This window comes from Anomaloglossus baeobatrachus, chromosome 9, assembly GCF_048569485.1.
Source record: "Anomaloglossus baeobatrachus isolate aAnoBae1 chromosome 9, aAnoBae1.hap1, whole genome shotgun sequence".
NCBI classification, from domain to species: Eukaryota; Metazoa; Chordata; class Amphibia; order Anura; family Aromobatidae; genus Anomaloglossus; species Anomaloglossus baeobatrachus.
In genome coordinates, this window is record NC_134361.1 from 166,240,137 (window position 1) to 166,256,675 (window position 16,539).

A 16,539-nucleotide genomic window follows, 5' to 3' on the forward strand; every position below is an offset into this window, starting at 1 on the left:
ATTCATAGAGTGCTACCTAAAACCTTTCAGAATTAACTCATTTAAAACATAATCTCCCTAAGTTAAAATATTTATTTTTATAGGACTATATATAGCGGATACGTCGGATGGCAGTTTGTGCTAGCTTCGGCAGCACATATGCTGAAATTGGAACAATACAGAGAAGATTAGCATGGCCCCTGCGCAAGGATGACACGTATAATCGTGAAGCGTTCCACATTTTCACGCATTTCTCAACCCCAAGTTTTTGTTCCCCTCATCTCCCAACATTTCTGGCCTTGTTAACCCCTTACATTTTTTCGCTTTTCCTCTCCTTCTTATTCCAAAAGCCATAACTTTTTTTACTTTTTCGGCAATATAGCTATGTTTGGGCTTGTTTTTTGAGGGAAAACTTGACCTTAATACAATTAATTTATAAATTTATTCATTTAGATAGCGCTATTAATTCCACACTTTACATACATCAGAAACACTGTCCCCATTGGGGCTCACAATCTAGAGTCCCTATCTGTATGTCTTTGGAGTAGGGGGGGAAACCGGAGTACCCAGAGGAAACCCACGCAAACACAGGGAGAACATACAAATTCCTTGCAGATAGTGTCCTTGGTGGGTTTTGAACACAGGACCCCAGTGCTGCAAGACTGCAGTGCTAACCACTGAGCCACCGTGCTGCCCGTGACTGACATCGTTGATTTTACATTTTTTTTTATTTTATAAAGTAGTGGAAAATGGTAAAAAAAAATTCCAAGTTCGGTGAAATTGCTAACAAAGTGCAAGTCCGCATTGTTTTGGGGTTTTTTACTTTCCATGTTCACCATATGGTAAATCAGACTTTGCTCATTCTTAGATGCCAAACATGTATAATTTTTTTTTTGTTTTAAATGGTCAAAAAAACCTCAGAAATATGTAAAAAACAAATAAATTTACCTTTTCGCGATATTTTACAGAACCGTAATGTTTTTATTTTTTGGGGATCTGGGACTATGGGAAGGCTTATTTTTTGTGCCCTGAGCTGACTTTTTACTGATAAAACCGGGGGTAGATATGTGTTTTATTACAATTTAGGCTATGTGCACACGTAAAGTATTTTGTGCAGCTCCACTTCTGCATCTTTTTGCAGGAAAACACGTTTTTGTACAAGGTTGTGCACTACATCGGATTCCCTGGACTATGTCAGATTCCCTGGACTACGTCAGACCTGCCTGGGTTTTTATTTTAAATATATTGGTGAACCAGGGAAAGAGTTGGAGAGTGGGGTTTTTTCAAATAAACTATGTGTGTGTTTTTTCTTTTTACTTATCAGGTTAATAATGGGGGTGATTGATTGACGCCTCTTCATTAACCCCTTCAGCCCCCAGCCTGTTTTCACCTTAAAGACCCGGCCATTTTTTGCAATTTTGACCAGTGTCACTTTGACAGGTTATAACTCTGGAACACTTCAACGGATCCTGGCGATTCTGACATTGTTTTTTCGTGACATATTGTACTTCATGTCAGTGGTAAATTTAGGCCGATATGTTTTGCGTTTATTTGTGAAAATTTCGGAAATTTGGCGAAAATTTTGAAAATTTCGCAATTTTCAAAATTTGAAATTTTATGCCCATAAATCTGAGAGATATGTCACACAAAATAGTTACTAAATAACGTTTCCCACTTGTCTGCTTTACACCAGCGCAATTTTTGAAAAAAAAAAAAATTCCGTTAGGAAGTTAGAAGGGTCAAAGTTCATCAGCAATTTCTCATTTTTCCAACAAAATTTACAAAAAAAAATTTTTTAGGTACCACATCACATTTGGAGTGATTTGAGAAACCTAGGCGACATAAAATACCCCAAAGTGACCCCATTCTAAAATCTGCACCCCTCACTCTGCTCAAAACCACATCCAAGAAGTTTATTAACCCTTTAGGAGCTTCACAGCAGCCAAAGCAATGTAGAAGAAAAAATGAAAATTTTACTTTTTTAACACAAAAATGTTACTTTAGCCATAAAAATTAGTATTTTCACAAGGGTATCAGGAAAAATGCATCATAAAATGTGTCGTGCATTTTCTCCTGAGTACGCAGATACCTCATATGTGGTGGAAATCAAATGTTTGGGCACACGGCAGGACTCGGAAGGCAAGGAGCGCCATTTGAATTTTTTGAGTGCAAAATTAGCTGCACTCATTAGCGGACACCATGTCGGGTTTGAAGACTCCCTGAGGTGCCTAAACAATAGAGCTCCCCCATAAGTGACCCTATTTTGGAAACTAGAGCCCTCAAATATTTTTCTAGATGTTTGTGTGCACTTTGAACCCCTGGGGGCTTCACAGAAGTTTATAACGTTGAGCCGTGAAAAGAATTTTTTTTATTTTTGCCACAAAACTGTTGCTTCAACCAGGTAGCTTTTTTTTATCACAAGGGTATCAGGAAAAAATGCACCATAAAATGTATTGTGCATTTTCTCCTGAGTACGCAGATACCCCATATGTGGTGGAAATCAAATGTTTTGGCACACGGCAGGACTCGGAAGTCAAGGAGCGCCATTTGAATTTTTGAGTGCAAAATTAGCTGCACTCATTAGCGGACGCCATGTCGGGTTTGAAGACTCCCTGAGGTGCCTAAACAATGGAGCTCCCCCATAAGTGACCCCATTTTGGAAACTAGAGCCCTCAAATATTTTTTCTAGATGTTTGATGTGCACTTTGAACCCCTGGGGGCTTCACAGAAGTTAATAACGTTGAAACGTGAAAAGAAAAAAAAATTTTTTTACCACAAAACTGTTGCTTCAACCAGGTAGTTTTTTTTTTATCACAAGGGTATCAGGAAAAAATGCACCATAAAATGTATTATGCATTTTCTCCTGAGTATGCAGATACCTCATATGTGGTGGAAATCAAATGTTTGGTCACACGGCAGGACTCGGAAGGCAAGGAGCGCCATTTCACAGCAAAATCGGTTGGAATTATTAGCGGACGCCATGTTGCGATTGGAGACCCCCCTGAAGTGCCTAAACAATGGAGCTCCCCCACAATTGACCCCATTTTGGAAACTAGACCTCTCATGGAATTTATCTAGCTGTTTAGTGAGCACTTTGAACCCCTGGAGGCTTCACAAACGTTTGTAATGTTCAGCCGTGAAAATATTTTATTCTTTTTTTTACCACAAAATTGTTTTTTCAAACAGGTAGCTTTTTTTTCACAAGGGTATCAGGAAAAAATGCACCATAAAATGTATTGAGCAATTTCTCCTGAGTACACAGGTACCTCATATGTGGTGGAAATCAATTGTTTGGGCGTACGGCGGGGCTCAGAAGAGAAGGAGCGCCATTTCACAGTAAAATTGATTGGAATTATTAGCAGACGCCATGTTGCATTTGGAGACCCCCTGAGGTGCCTACACAATGGAGTTCCCCCACATGTGATCCCATTTTGGAAACTAGACCCCCCCATACAAAAAAAATAGTTTGGCGAAATAAAAAATACAGACATCAGTAAAAAAAAAAAAAATGAATAAAAAAAAAAAATATGAGTGCCTGCCACTAAGACCAGTGCCAAACGTGAGAGCAATGCACGAGTCTCGCATCGCATCATCCACTCCAGTCTGGAAGAGAGCAACTGCGCTGGATAATGCGATGCGAGAGGGCGGGGCGGCAGATGAGAAAGGGTGCAGCGGATGGAAGATGAGAAAGGGCGCAGCGGATGGAAGATGGGAAAGGGAGCAGCGGATGGAGGAGCGGCAGAGGATGGGAAAGGGCGCAGCGGATGATGGGAAATGGCACAGCGGATAGAGGATGGGAAAGGGCGCAGCGGATGGATGATGGGAAATGGCGCAGCGGATGGAGGAGCGGCGGAGGATGGGGGGAGGGAGGTGAGATGGGGATACCTACCTTACAGGATGGATCTAGGCAGCAGGATCACAGCAGACAGAAGAGGCAGCAGATGAAAGAGGCAACAGATTGAGGAGTGTGAGAGGGGGCAGTAGATGAAGAGGATGGGAGAGAGCAGGCAGCAGGTCGGGGAGGGGGGCAGAGTCTGATGGGAGAGAGAGATGGCACATAGAGGAGGGGGGCCCCGGGGGGAGGGGGGCCCCCAGAACATGGAGGGGGAGGGTGGCCCCCAGAACATGGAGGGGGGAGGGTGGCTTGCAGCACATGTGGGGGGAGGGTGGCTTGCAGCACATGTGCTGCAAGCCACCCTCCCCCCACATGTGGCGAGCGTGGCGGCGGGGACAGTGGCGAGCGTGGCGGCGGGGACAGTGGCGAGTGTGGCGGCGGGGACAGTGGCGAGCGTTGCGGCGGGGACAGTGGCGGGCGGGGCGATCGGGGACAGCGGTGGATCGGGAGCAGCGGCGGGGCGATCGGAGACAGCGGCGGGGCTGGCGGTGGCGGGCGGGGCGGGCAGGGCGATCGGAGACAGCGGCGGGTCTGGCGGTGGCGGGCGGGGCGATCGGAGACAGCGCCGGGGCTGGCGGTGACGATCTGGGCCGCGGCGGGGCTTGCGGTGGCGGGCGGGGCGATCGGAGACAGCGGCGGGGCTGGGGCTGGTGGGCGGGGCGATCGGAGACAGCGGCGGGGCTGGCGGTGGCGGGCGGGGCGATCGGAGACAGCGGCGGGGCTGGCGGGGCGATCGGAGACAGCGGCGGGGCTGGCGGTGGCGGGCGGGGCGATAGGAGACAGCGGCGGGGCTGGCAGGGCGATCGGGGACAGAGGCGGGCGGCGGGGGCAGCAACTTACCGATGGGAACCCTCAGGGACGTACACAGGTCACCTTGGAGAGATCGGTCACAAGACCGGTCTCTCCAATCAGAGCTGGGGGCGGGTGAAGCACCAATCACCCAGCTCCAGCCAATGGCCAGTGCTACAGCAGCACTGATCAGGGCTGGATTTCAATGTTCTAGCCATTTTCAATGGCTGGAACATTACAGTGACTGTAATTGGCTGAGCAGCGTTCGTCAGCCAATCACAGCCTCTGTAGGTTCGGGGAGGAGGCACCACCCCTCCTGAGGTCAGGCAGAGGTCCCCTCCTTCCCGAATCTACTGTTTAATTAAACAAATTGGACTCCCCGGGGCTCCGGGACCGCGATTTCGCCATGACGTACTGGGTACGTCATGGGTCGTTTAGCACCATGTCACCATGACATACCCAGTACGTCAAAGGTCGTTAAGGGGTTAATAACTCCTAGGCTTGATGACAGCTGACATTACAAAGCTGACATCAACCCCAAAAATATATTACCCTGATAGCCACCGCACCAGGGCAATCGAGAAGAGTCAAGCAAAGCTCCAGAATTGGCGCATGTAATGTGGTGCAGAAATTCTGGAGTGGCTGCGGGCTATTTTTATGTTGGGAAGGGCCAAATAACCATGGGCCTTCGCAGCCTGATAATATCAGCCCCCTGCTTTCTGCTTTACCTTGACTGATTATCAAAAATAGGGGGAATCCCACGTAATATTTTAAAATTATTTATTTATTTATTTGGTTAAACAAGACTAAAAACATTGTTTAGTGCCACGTGAAAGGCTCTAAATGGTGCAAATGTATAATATGTAGGGGGTTGTGACATTATATCTCTGTAGGATAGCAATCTATTTTGTCTAAAATATTTCTATCATCTATCTAGCTTTATCTTTTATATTTTTATTTTATATTTGTACATGTGTTTTTGTGTATTTTTAGATGTTGAATTCTTTGCTTTTGACAAAATTCCGTTTTCTCTGCTGTCTTTATTTCAACAAACTTTATTATTAAGACACAAACACGTCAAAACTGCACCAAAACACATGTAACAAAAATGCAAGGCAAAAGCGCAAATAAACTAATGTACTGAATTGGTGCAGAAATTCTGCAGTGTCAAAAACTCAACAAACACTAGTCATGGGAACCCTGGGGTATGTGCACACATTAGTATTTGGTGCAGTCATTTCTGCACCATTTCTGCATCTCTTGGCAGGAAAAACGCAGCAGAAAAAAAACCCGTTTCCGATACGTTTTTCTGGTGTTTTTGGACAGCAATTGCTATAGAGATAGATAATAGATATAGAAAAGACAGTACACGGACAAATAAACATATAATTGCACAACCTCCAGACATCTAATATATAAAGCTGAATGTGTGTATGTATGTATGTATGTACGTGTGTATGTCCGGGATTGGCATCTGCACCGTCGCAGCTACAGTCACAAAATTTTGCACACTCACACATCTGGACCCCGAGAGTGTCATAGGCTATGTTGTGAGGCGAAATTTTAACCCCGCGCGTTCCAATTTACGAATCAATTTTGCCCTTATCTACATAATGGGGAAAAAGTGAAACGAAAAGTGTATCCGCACCGTCGCATTTACAATCACAAAATTTTGCACAGACACCCCATGTGACCCAGGGAACGTCGTAGACTATGTTTTGACAGGAAAATCTAACCCCGCACTTTACAGTTACTCTCCGAAAAACATGCCTTCATTAAAGTAAATGGAGCCTGGAACTTCAGGTTATTAGTAGCATCTGTGAGTGGTTGCTACAGGAACAAAAGACATTCATAGTATAAGAAGCGTATATCTGAGATAATAAGATGTCAGGGGGGAGATGGATAGAGAGAGACAGACAGAGAGAGAATCAGACAGATACAGACAGGGAAAGAGACAGAGAGATAGAGACAGACAGGGAAAGAGACAGACAGAGACAAACGGTGAAAGAGACAGACAGAGACAGACGGGGAAAAGGAGAGACAGACCTGGAAAGAGACAGACCTGGAAAGAGACAGGCAGATATGCAGACAGGTACAGAGACAGGAAGACAGGGAAGGAGAAGACAGCCAGAGAGACAGACAAAGATAGATGGAGAAAGACACAGACCTTGATAGAGACAGATGGGGAAAGAGACAGAGAAATAGAGACAGACAAAGACAGGCAGACAGGGAAAGAGACAGACAGGAAAAGACACAGACAAAGAGACGGGGAGACAAACGGGGTAAAAGACAGACCTGGGAAAGAGACAGACATGGAAAGAGACAGATGGGCAAAGAAGCAGAGAGATAGAGACAGACAAAGAAAGAGACAGAGACAGGCAGACGAGGAAAGAAGCAGACCTGGAAAGAGACAGACCTGGAAAGAGACAGATGAGGAAAGAGACAGACAGAGACAGACGGGAAAGAGACAGATGGGGAAAGAGACAGATCTGGAAAGAGACAGACGGAGCACATTACTTGGCTAATTTAGTTCAATCTGTGTGGAATATGTGTGGTGTTGAAATATATGTTGTGAAGTGCTTCTATTAGCTTAGTTTTTACCTTTTAATAATTACATTTCTATCTATTTGTTTTGTTGTTTGTGTTTGCAGAATACATTTTTGTTAATGCATTCCATTTTGTTAACAGCAGTTATTAACCCGGGTGAAGCCGGGTAGTACAGCTAGTATAATAATAAAATTGTAACCTGTGGAGCTTATTGGACAACTTTTTATGATTAAATAAATAAATGGGGGAAAAAAACAGCGTGGGGTGCCCCTTATTTTTGATAACCAGCAAGGGCAAAGCAGACAGCTGGAGGCTGTTATTATGAGGCTGGAAAGGCCCATGATTATTGGCTCCTTCTTAGACTAAAAATACCAGCCCGCAGCCACCCCAGAAGTGGCACATCACATTAGATGCACCAGTTCTGGCTCTTTGCCTCAGCTCTTCCTGATTACCCTGGTGCGGTACAGGCCAATAACCATGGGCCTTCGCAGACTGAAAATACCAGCCCGCAGCCACCCCAGAAGAGGCGCATCACATTAGATGCGCCAATTCTAGCGCTTTGCATGGTTCTTCCCTGGCGTGGTGGCAATCAGGGTAATGGCAGTTGGGGTTAATGGCACCTGTGCAGTGTTAGCTGGCATCAAGCCCAGGGATTAGTAATGGAAAAGTATCAGACATCGCCATTACGAACCCAGTAATAAAAAAAGATACACACGTAAAAAATACTTTATTAAAATAAACACTTTCCATCATTCAATACTTTACTAAAGAAAAAAAACAGCAGGACCACCATAGTCCAAGGAATCTGCCATATTCCACAAATGGAAGCCTGAAAACATAAACATAGAGAAATAAAAACAAGACACAGTCTTTGTTCACCAATTTATTAAAATGCAAAGTTCCCACCAAAGTCTGACATAGTCCAGTGCTTCCCAGGACGTTTCTCCACAATAAAAGACTATGGAGGCTCAGAATGAGGCTCAGAACGAGACTCCACAGAATTTGAGAAGCAGCCGCTCCCGCCTCTTGCCGCGCACAGCGAAACCCGGCAATTCTGATGAATGGTAATTTCAGGAACGTCACTTATATGCAGTTGTATACCTTCTATGTCCCCCAAAATGTACTCGTGCCCCTTTTCGTGTTTCTACACAATAGCAATGTCCCTTTTTGAACACAGTCAACTTGGAATTGTTTCGCCTTTGTGTTCCTACACAGTAAAAATGCCCTGTGTGTGTCCTACACAATAATAGTTCTTCTCTTAGGGCTGTACAATTATACTACACCCTATGTGCCCCCTTTAGTCCCCAATACTGTTGTAATGTCCCCGAATGTTTACCCACACAATAATAATGGCCCTTTTTTTCAGCCACATTCATTGGTATTGTTTGTCCTTTGTGCTCCTGTGGCGCCCCTGACCTGGTCAGGCACCACTGAGTACTGCACCCATGCTGGGGACAGTACAATACAGGTAATCCAGAAGGCTGACCGAGGTGTGACTACACAGGCGCATAGTGATCAGGTCTCACACATGTACCTTTGGGAGGACCCCTGGGGATCCCAGGAGGGGGCGAAGCCGGTGCAAAGCCTCCATCTCCACTCAAGGGGTGTGGTAGAGAGCCTGGTTGCTAGGTGGCGTAGGCAAGAACAGGAGAGGAGGAGCAGTGAGCCGGTTTAGTGTGCAGCTCAGGAAGAGCAGAAGCAGACCCTGGAGCTGTTGCAGTTTAACAGCGTCCGCGCAGTGACTACCGACGGGGGAGAACGGTCACCTGGTAGTGCTGCCCGAACCCCACACACAGCTAGAGAGAGCAGCGTAGTGGAAAGTACGGAGACTGTCAGGGAGTACCAGGCCCAAACGGGCGGCAGATCCCGGTGCGGGGATAGATCCACCTTTCCTTGCTAAACCTGCCGGTGTGGGGCCCTCAAAGCCCACGCCACAACACCCCAAAGGCCGCAGCCACGTAGCCACAGTTAGGGCCCATAGTTCACAGGAGGCAAGCAGCTGGAGTGATCTGGTCCAGGCGACAAGCAAACGGCAAACAAACGAGGGGAGCAGCTACTTCCCTGGGTGACCCCCATAGGGACTAAAAGTCGGGGTTACCACAAACCACAGAAGGGCTAAGGAAGGCGAGTCGGTAGCCACCCTCATCAGTCAGCCTGAAGGACACCTGGTTCCAGCCTGGTTCATCCCAGCTACGCCCGGGTTACTCACCCTGCCACCTTCTGTGAGTAAAACCCCTGAAAGACATTCTGCTTGTGTTGAGTTATTCTGCGCCTTGTGGTTCTACACACCTACACAGGGCCCTGGGGCTTGCCTCACTCTCAGGAGGCTATTACAACTGGCTGCACCCACCATCAGCCCCAGGCATCCCTTAACCTGCAGTGGCGGTCCCCACTGACCGCAATTCTGAGAGTGGCGTCACGACAATCCTAAATAGAAGATCTCCTACCTGTGACCAGACCCAGCTGTGTGGAGTCCCTGAAGGTAATGCACCGACACAACACTGGAGGGGCTTCACATCTGGCGTCACGAACAGGATAAGGACTAGACCTGTTCAGACAGGTGACCATGTGCCTGGGCGGTCCGCTTGAAAAATTGGAAGCGCCGCCATATTGCCACCATGAAAAGCGCGCTGAAAAACAACAGCAGCCCGCGCTGGGAGAAGTTACCGCCCACGAAGAGGTGTGGCTACCCAGAGATCCCCTGCAGAGTCCTGACCTCGCAAGTGAAGAGAGCGGAGGCGTTCAGAGACGTCGGGACAGAAAGGGAGCCAGAAGCCTGCTGCTGGAAGAGGCAGAGCAGAAACTGAAGAGCCTGCTACTGGAGGCAGCGACGAGTCCGCTGCTGGGAAATCGTGCAGAAGAAGGCGCAGAGGAAATGGCGTCTGAACGCAGAGACCCAGAGCCAGGCTCCGCTGCCTGGTGGTATCGGGAACTTGCCCAGTTCTGCGACCGACTGGAGACCAGGGTCGTAGAGCAGATCAGAGAGGGACGCACGGAACTTCTGGAGATGGCTGCGGCGGTTCAGGCCTACGAGGGGAGAGCCACGCGACGAGTGCCAGACCGAGCGACGACGACTCAGACCCCGATGGTGCCACCGATGGGTGAGTCCAGTGTTGCCCTTGCCAGCGCGAGTGCCCCGACCCCTGCTGCCACGGCCGCGGTCCCTGAAGAGGCGCCCGGCACGGCGACGCTGACCCAGGCCGCAGCCACGCGAGGTGCAGCCCGCCAACCCCAGGCCGCCGCAGAAGCGCCCGGCGCGGCCCACCAAGCCCAGGCCGCCGCAGCGATGCCCTGCCCGGCCCGCAAAGATCCGGCTGCCGCCGCAACCCTCATCCACGCCGCAGGTGTGACGCTGACCCAGGCCGCCGCCATGCTAGGCCCGGCCCGCCAAGACCCCACCGCAGCAGCGACGCTCGTCCGCGCCGCAAGCAAGGTGCTGAACCAGGCCGCAGCCACGCCAGGTGCGGCCCGCCAAGCCCAGATCGCTGCAGCGACGTCCAGCCCAGCCTGCACAGATCCCATCGCAGCTACGACGCCAATCCAGGCCGCCGCAGCGATGCCCTGCCCGGCCCGCCAAGAACCGGCCACAGTAGCGATGCCCGCTAAGACTGCAACAGCGACGCTGATCCAGGCCGCCGCCATGCCAGGCGCGGCCCGCCAAGACCAGGCCGCCGCCATGCAGGGCGCGGCCCACAAAGACAAGATTGTACAAGTATTTACCCCGGCCTGCAAGGCCAGAGCAGACACCGCTCCCCAGTCCAAGGAAGCCCCTGCTAGGAAGTCCCTGCTGGGAGAGGACCCCGAATACTGGAAGCTGAAGGCTGATCTAGAGGCCCAGTTCCCACAGGAGATGGTGGACCGGTATCTGCTCCCTCCGCACACCCACAGGAAGACTCCTGCAACATCCACGCCAAAAAGTCCACCGCCCTGGCCAGCTGATGAACACCCATCCCCAGCGCTGCCACAACAGGAGTGCTCAGAAGAACTAAGGGGGAGAGGAGGCCAGGAAGCTGAGAAGCTGACCCCGGAGCCATCAGCAGTGGATCCATGCCCAGAGCCAGAGATGTTGCCATACTCCCGCTGGGATGAAGAGAGCCCGACACCCTCCGCTGAGGAAGATTTGTCCAGAAACCTCACCTGGGAGCCTGCAAGCAGTGAAGTAGCAACTCAGCAGAATCCAGCCCGCAAGACACGGCGCCGCAGCAGAACAAAGTTTTCCCCTTCCCCTGCACAACAATCTCCAGAGAAGAAAGGTGAAGTGACGGCCAGAGACTTGGAGGAGAAACGGTTCTTGAGAAGGGCCAAATCCCAGGTCAGAGGTCCACTCTGTCGTGGTGTAGTAGAAGACTTCAGCTTGAAATCAGGATATGGCTTCATAGTAGCTCCTGGTATGAAGGAAGGCATCTTTGTTAATAGAAGAGACGTTAGAGCCCATTTGCCCAGAGGACATCCAGGAAGGAATCTACGGACAGGAGATTCAGTGGAATTCACCATGCACCAAGGAGAAAGGGGATGGTATGCATTGGATGTTACACCATGTTCCAGAAATCCCTACAGTGAACCTGCTGTCTCAACAGAAAAAGAAACAGATACAGAAAAAGAAACAGATACAGAAGAAGAAGGAAAAGACAGAGATGGAGAAAGCAACAGGTGCCGCAGCCCTACAGGCCCAAGCCCTGGTGAGGAGGAATCTATGTAGAGAAAAGTAAAGTACAGCAAGTTAAAGTTATGACAAGTTTGCAACGTTAATGTTTAAGAAATGTGCCCACATAAACTAGTGTGAGAAACCCATGAACCTTAAGGCTATGAACTGGCTATAGCCACAAACTCTCGCAGTGTAAATGGTTACCCCAGAGGTACCACCACCAGAGCCAGCCTGTTTATGGGGCCTGGCTCGCCTGCAACCAGGGAGCACGCCTGTTTATGGGGCCTGGCTCACCTGCAACCAGAGAGCACGCCTGTTTATGGGGCATGGCTCTCCACCACAAAGAGGGTACCTGGTCAGCACCAACTGTGGAGGCCGCCTCTACATCCTGCCAGAAGAGGCTGAAGGCGCGGCTCCACCAGGCCAGGTATACCCTGAAACCACCAGCCCATGAAAGCCGCCTCTACATCCTGCCAGAAGTGGCTGAAGGCGCGGCCAACGTGAGAGGGTTTAGGGTGGGTTAACGGACTTGTGGGTGGAGGGTGGTGATGTATGGTACCTGGTGGTTTTAAAATGTTTTACCATGTTTTAATGTTTTATGCATTTTAAACTGTTGTCTTGCAGCCCGAGGACGTGCTGGTGATAACTAAGGGGGAATGTGGCGCCCCTGACCTGGTCAGGCACCACTGAGTACTGCACCCATGCTGGGGACAGTACAATACAGGTAATCCAGAAGGCTGACCGAGGTGTGACTACACAGGCGCATAGTGATCAGGTCTCACACATGTACCTTTGGGAGGACCCCTGGGGATCCCAGGAGGGGGCGAAGCCGGTGCAAAGCCTCCATCTCCACTCAAGGGGTGTGGTAGACAGCCTGGTTGCTAGGTGGCGTAGGCAAGAACAGGAGAGGAGGAGCAGTGAGCCGGTTTAGTGTGCAGCTCAGGAAGAGCAGAAGCAGACCCTGGAGCTGTTGCAGTTTAACAGCGTCTGCGCAGTGACTACCGACGGGGGAGAACGGTCACCTGGTAGTGCTGCCCGAACCCCACACACAGCTAGAGAGAGCAGCGTAGTGGAAAGTACGGAGACTGTCAGGGAGTACCAGGCCCAAACGGGCGGCAGATCCCGGTGCGGGGATAGATCCACCTTTCCTTGCTAAACCTGCCGGTGTGGGGCCCTCAAAGCCCACGCCACAACACCCCAAAGGCCGCAGCCACGTAGCCACAGTTAGGGCCCATAGTTCACAGGAGGCAAGCAGCTGGAGTGATCTGGTCCAGGCGACAAGCAAACGGCAAACAAACGAGGGGAGCAGCTACTTCCCTGGGTGACCCCCATAGGGACTAAAAGTCGGGGTTACCACAAACCACAGAAGGGCTAAGGAAGGCGAGTCGGTAGCCACCCTCATCAGTCAGCCTGAAGGACACCTGGTTCCAGCCTGGTTCATCCCAGCTACGCCCGGGTTACTCACCCTGCCACCTTCTGTGAGTAAAACCCCTGAAAGACATTCTGCTTGTGTTGAGTTATTCTGCGCCTTGTGGTTCTACACACCTACACAGGGCCCTGGGGCTTGCCTCACTCTCAGGAGGCTATTACAACTGGCTGCACCCACCATCAGCCCCAGGCATCCCTTAACCTGCAGTGGCGGTCCCCACTGACCGCAATTCTGAGAGTGGCGTCACGACAATCCTAAATAGAAGATCTCCTACCTGTGACCAGACCCAGCTGTGTGGAGTCCCTGAAGGTAATGCACCGACACAACACTGGAGGGGCTTCACACTCCTACAAAGTAAAAATTACCTCTCTGTGCCCCTATACAAATGTAATATCCCCTTCCATCCCCCAACACAGTAGTAATGTCCCTCTTTGTTTCCCACTTATACTACAACATCTATCACAGGCAAAAGCTGCCCCCTCACTTCCTCCCAGCATGCTCTGCAGTGTGGATCTAATTTGCATATTAAATTATTGCACAATATCTCTTATTTTTTCCCTAATTAGCTTTTTTACAGTTTGATTTCTTCATTAATAGGATATTACCTAAAATCTTTCAGAATTTACTGTAAAAAATAAATAAATTAAAAAAAATAAATAAAATGTTGTCCATAAGTTAAAGTATCCCATTTTTTTAGGCCTATATATGGCGGTCAGGTCGGATATCAGTTTGAGCTTGCTTTGGCAGCACATATACTTTGCTTTTGGCAGCACATTTGTCGCGGGCGGAGGAGGGGACGCCACGCTCTCCCTCTGCTCGGGTCCGGCTGCCGCGGCCGCTGCCGCCTGCTGCTGCTCGGTGGCTCGAGCGATGGGCCGGATCCCGGGGACTCGAGCGGCGCTCCTCGCCCGTGAGTGAAAGGGGATTGGAATTTGGGATGGTTTATTGTCCGTGACGCCACCCACGGTTGTGGGGATTAAGTGGACACCACCGCTGCTCTTTCTGGGGAGCCCGGGAGTGTTGGTACGGAGCAGCCAGTTGTTGATTTGCCCCTCCGTGGGTAGGGGTCTTGGTGCTCCCGGGGCCCAGTGATGGGGTTGGTATGGTGGACAGGCGGGTATGGGGCCTGTGGAGGTGCAGGGGCGCAGGGGCAGCGCTGTGCCGCACGGCACGGAGGTACTCACTCAGCCAGTAAACACGACACAGTTCTCGGTAAACAAACGGCTGGTTGGACGGGTCCCTCGGACGGTTACGGTGCTGCGGTTCCCTGCAGTTAGCGGTGACGGTCTCTTCCCTGCACCTATGTAAAGTCTTTTTGGTAGCGATGGGTCCCCACCGGTTACCCACTCCTCGGCTTCAATCTGGGCCGAAGGAGCCCTACTTTGCCCGCAGGCGCTGGCCCTGGGAAACTGGTGCCCTGGCGGTGGCGGTGTCTCCCCTTCACGGTCGGAATGTTGCCTTCAATCGGGACTTGGTTGTTAGGAGACAGAGGTCCCCTTCACTGACGGATTTGGCAAATTATGGCGACTCCTAGCCTTGCCGGGATCCGAAAGGCCCCTGCTCTGGTGCTGACTGTTCTTCGTATACTGCTCCGGTACCGCCGGGTCACCACCCATCCGCGGTCCTTCCAGCAACCTCCAAGCAGTCCCCCTGCAGACTATCACCGCCGTCTGCTGACCTTGCTGTCACAGTCCGGGGCACACACCCGGACCAACTTTAGGCTTTCTTAACTGTCACTTTCTGTCGCCACTCTTACTGTCCTCCTTTACCACTTCACTGTTTACTCCTTCACTTCCCTAGCTGTTCTCTGTTCTGCCTGGTTCTCCCGCCTCCAGGGCTGTGAACTCCTCGGTGGGCGGAGCCAACCGCCTGGCCCACCCCCTGCTGTGGACATCAGCCCCTGGAGGAAGGCAACAAGGATTTTAGGTTAGCCTGGTGTTCCTGCAGGGAATGTGGGGTGCGTGTGATGTTGTGACCTGTGACCCCTGGCTTGCCCAGGGCGTCACACATTTACTAAACTTGGTACGATACAAAGAATATCAGCATGGCCCCTGCGCAAGGATGACACGCAAATTCGTGAAGCGTTCCATATTTTGACGCATTTATTAACCCAAATGTACTTTTTTTTTCGTCAATTTTTGAGGTAAGAACATTTCTGGCCTTGTTAACCCCTTCAAGCCATGGCCATTTTGCTTTATTTCCTTTTCGTTTTTCGTCCTCTTCTTCCAAAAGCCCTAACGTATTGATTTTTCCACGTGAGGGCCGTGTGTTGTACTTTTGAATGACATCACTCATTTTTTCCATATAATGTACTGGAAAATGGGGGGAAAAAATCCAAAAGTGGAGAAATTGTAATTAAAAAGTGAAATTCCACAATTTAGGGGGTTTTTTTTGCTTTTTTCTGTCACCATGTTTACAATTTGTTAAAAGTGACCCAGCATTATGATGCCTCAGGCCGGTGCGAGTTCGTAAATACAAAACATGTATACTTTTATCTAAAGGGTGAAGAAAAAGCAGAAGTTTGTCCAAAAAAAGAATAGCGCCTTGTCGCCATGTTCGGAGACCTGTAGCATTCTCATTGTTCGGGATCTGGGGCTCAGTGACGGCTTTTTTTTTTGCGTTTTGAGCTGATGTTTTTAATTATACCATATTTGTATATGATGTTTTGATCGCCTGTTATTGCATTTTAATGCCATGTTGCGATGACCAAAAACCATCATTTTGTCATCTGGAATATTTTTTCTCGCTACACCTTGTACTAATCAGATTAATTGCTTTTTTATTTTTATAGCCCAGGCATTTCTGAACTCAGCAATACCAAATATGTGTATTGTCGCACCCCGGGGCAGCCGAGTTGCTCGGATCCGGGCAATCCGTGGCTCGAGGGGTCCCAGATCCAGGGGCACGTCGATCAGTTTTTAAATAAAATGGGAAAAATAATAAAAATAGTCTGACTACGCCACACGCGGTGCGCGGCCAGGGATGGCATGGCCACCGCTGCCGTTCTTCCCTTGGGGTGATGGATGGGGCAGCGTGGATGGTGAAGCCCTACGCGAGCAGGGCTTTTCCCCAGGGGTAGGTAGGGGTTAATGTGCAGGTGCAGTGAAATACCTCAGTCCAGACAGGGGAGTGCAGTTTGGTCGCTTTACTTATAGCTGGGTTCGCAACCTGGGGAGGTGCTGGATCCCAGGTGTGCCCGAGTCCTGTGTCCCTGTGCCAGCTGACCTGGTGCCACTCACCCACCGATGCACTTGT

General features: G+C 49.9%; 2 non-coding genes across 2 annotated transcripts; both read left to right on the forward strand.

Moving 5' to 3' along the window:
* Positions 1–117: 117 nt before the first annotated feature.
* Positions 118–224, forward strand: LOC142253801 (U6 spliceosomal RNA). Its single transcript, XR_012726835.1, has one exon. It is a non-coding gene; the product is annotated as a U6 spliceosomal RNA (small nuclear RNA).
* Positions 225–15,272: 15,048 nt separating this feature from the next.
* LOC142253827 (U6 spliceosomal RNA) lies at positions 15,273–15,380 on the forward strand. The gene has a single exon (XR_012726859.1). It is a non-coding gene; the product is annotated as a U6 spliceosomal RNA (small nuclear RNA).
* Positions 15,381–16,539: the final 1,159 nt, after the last annotated feature.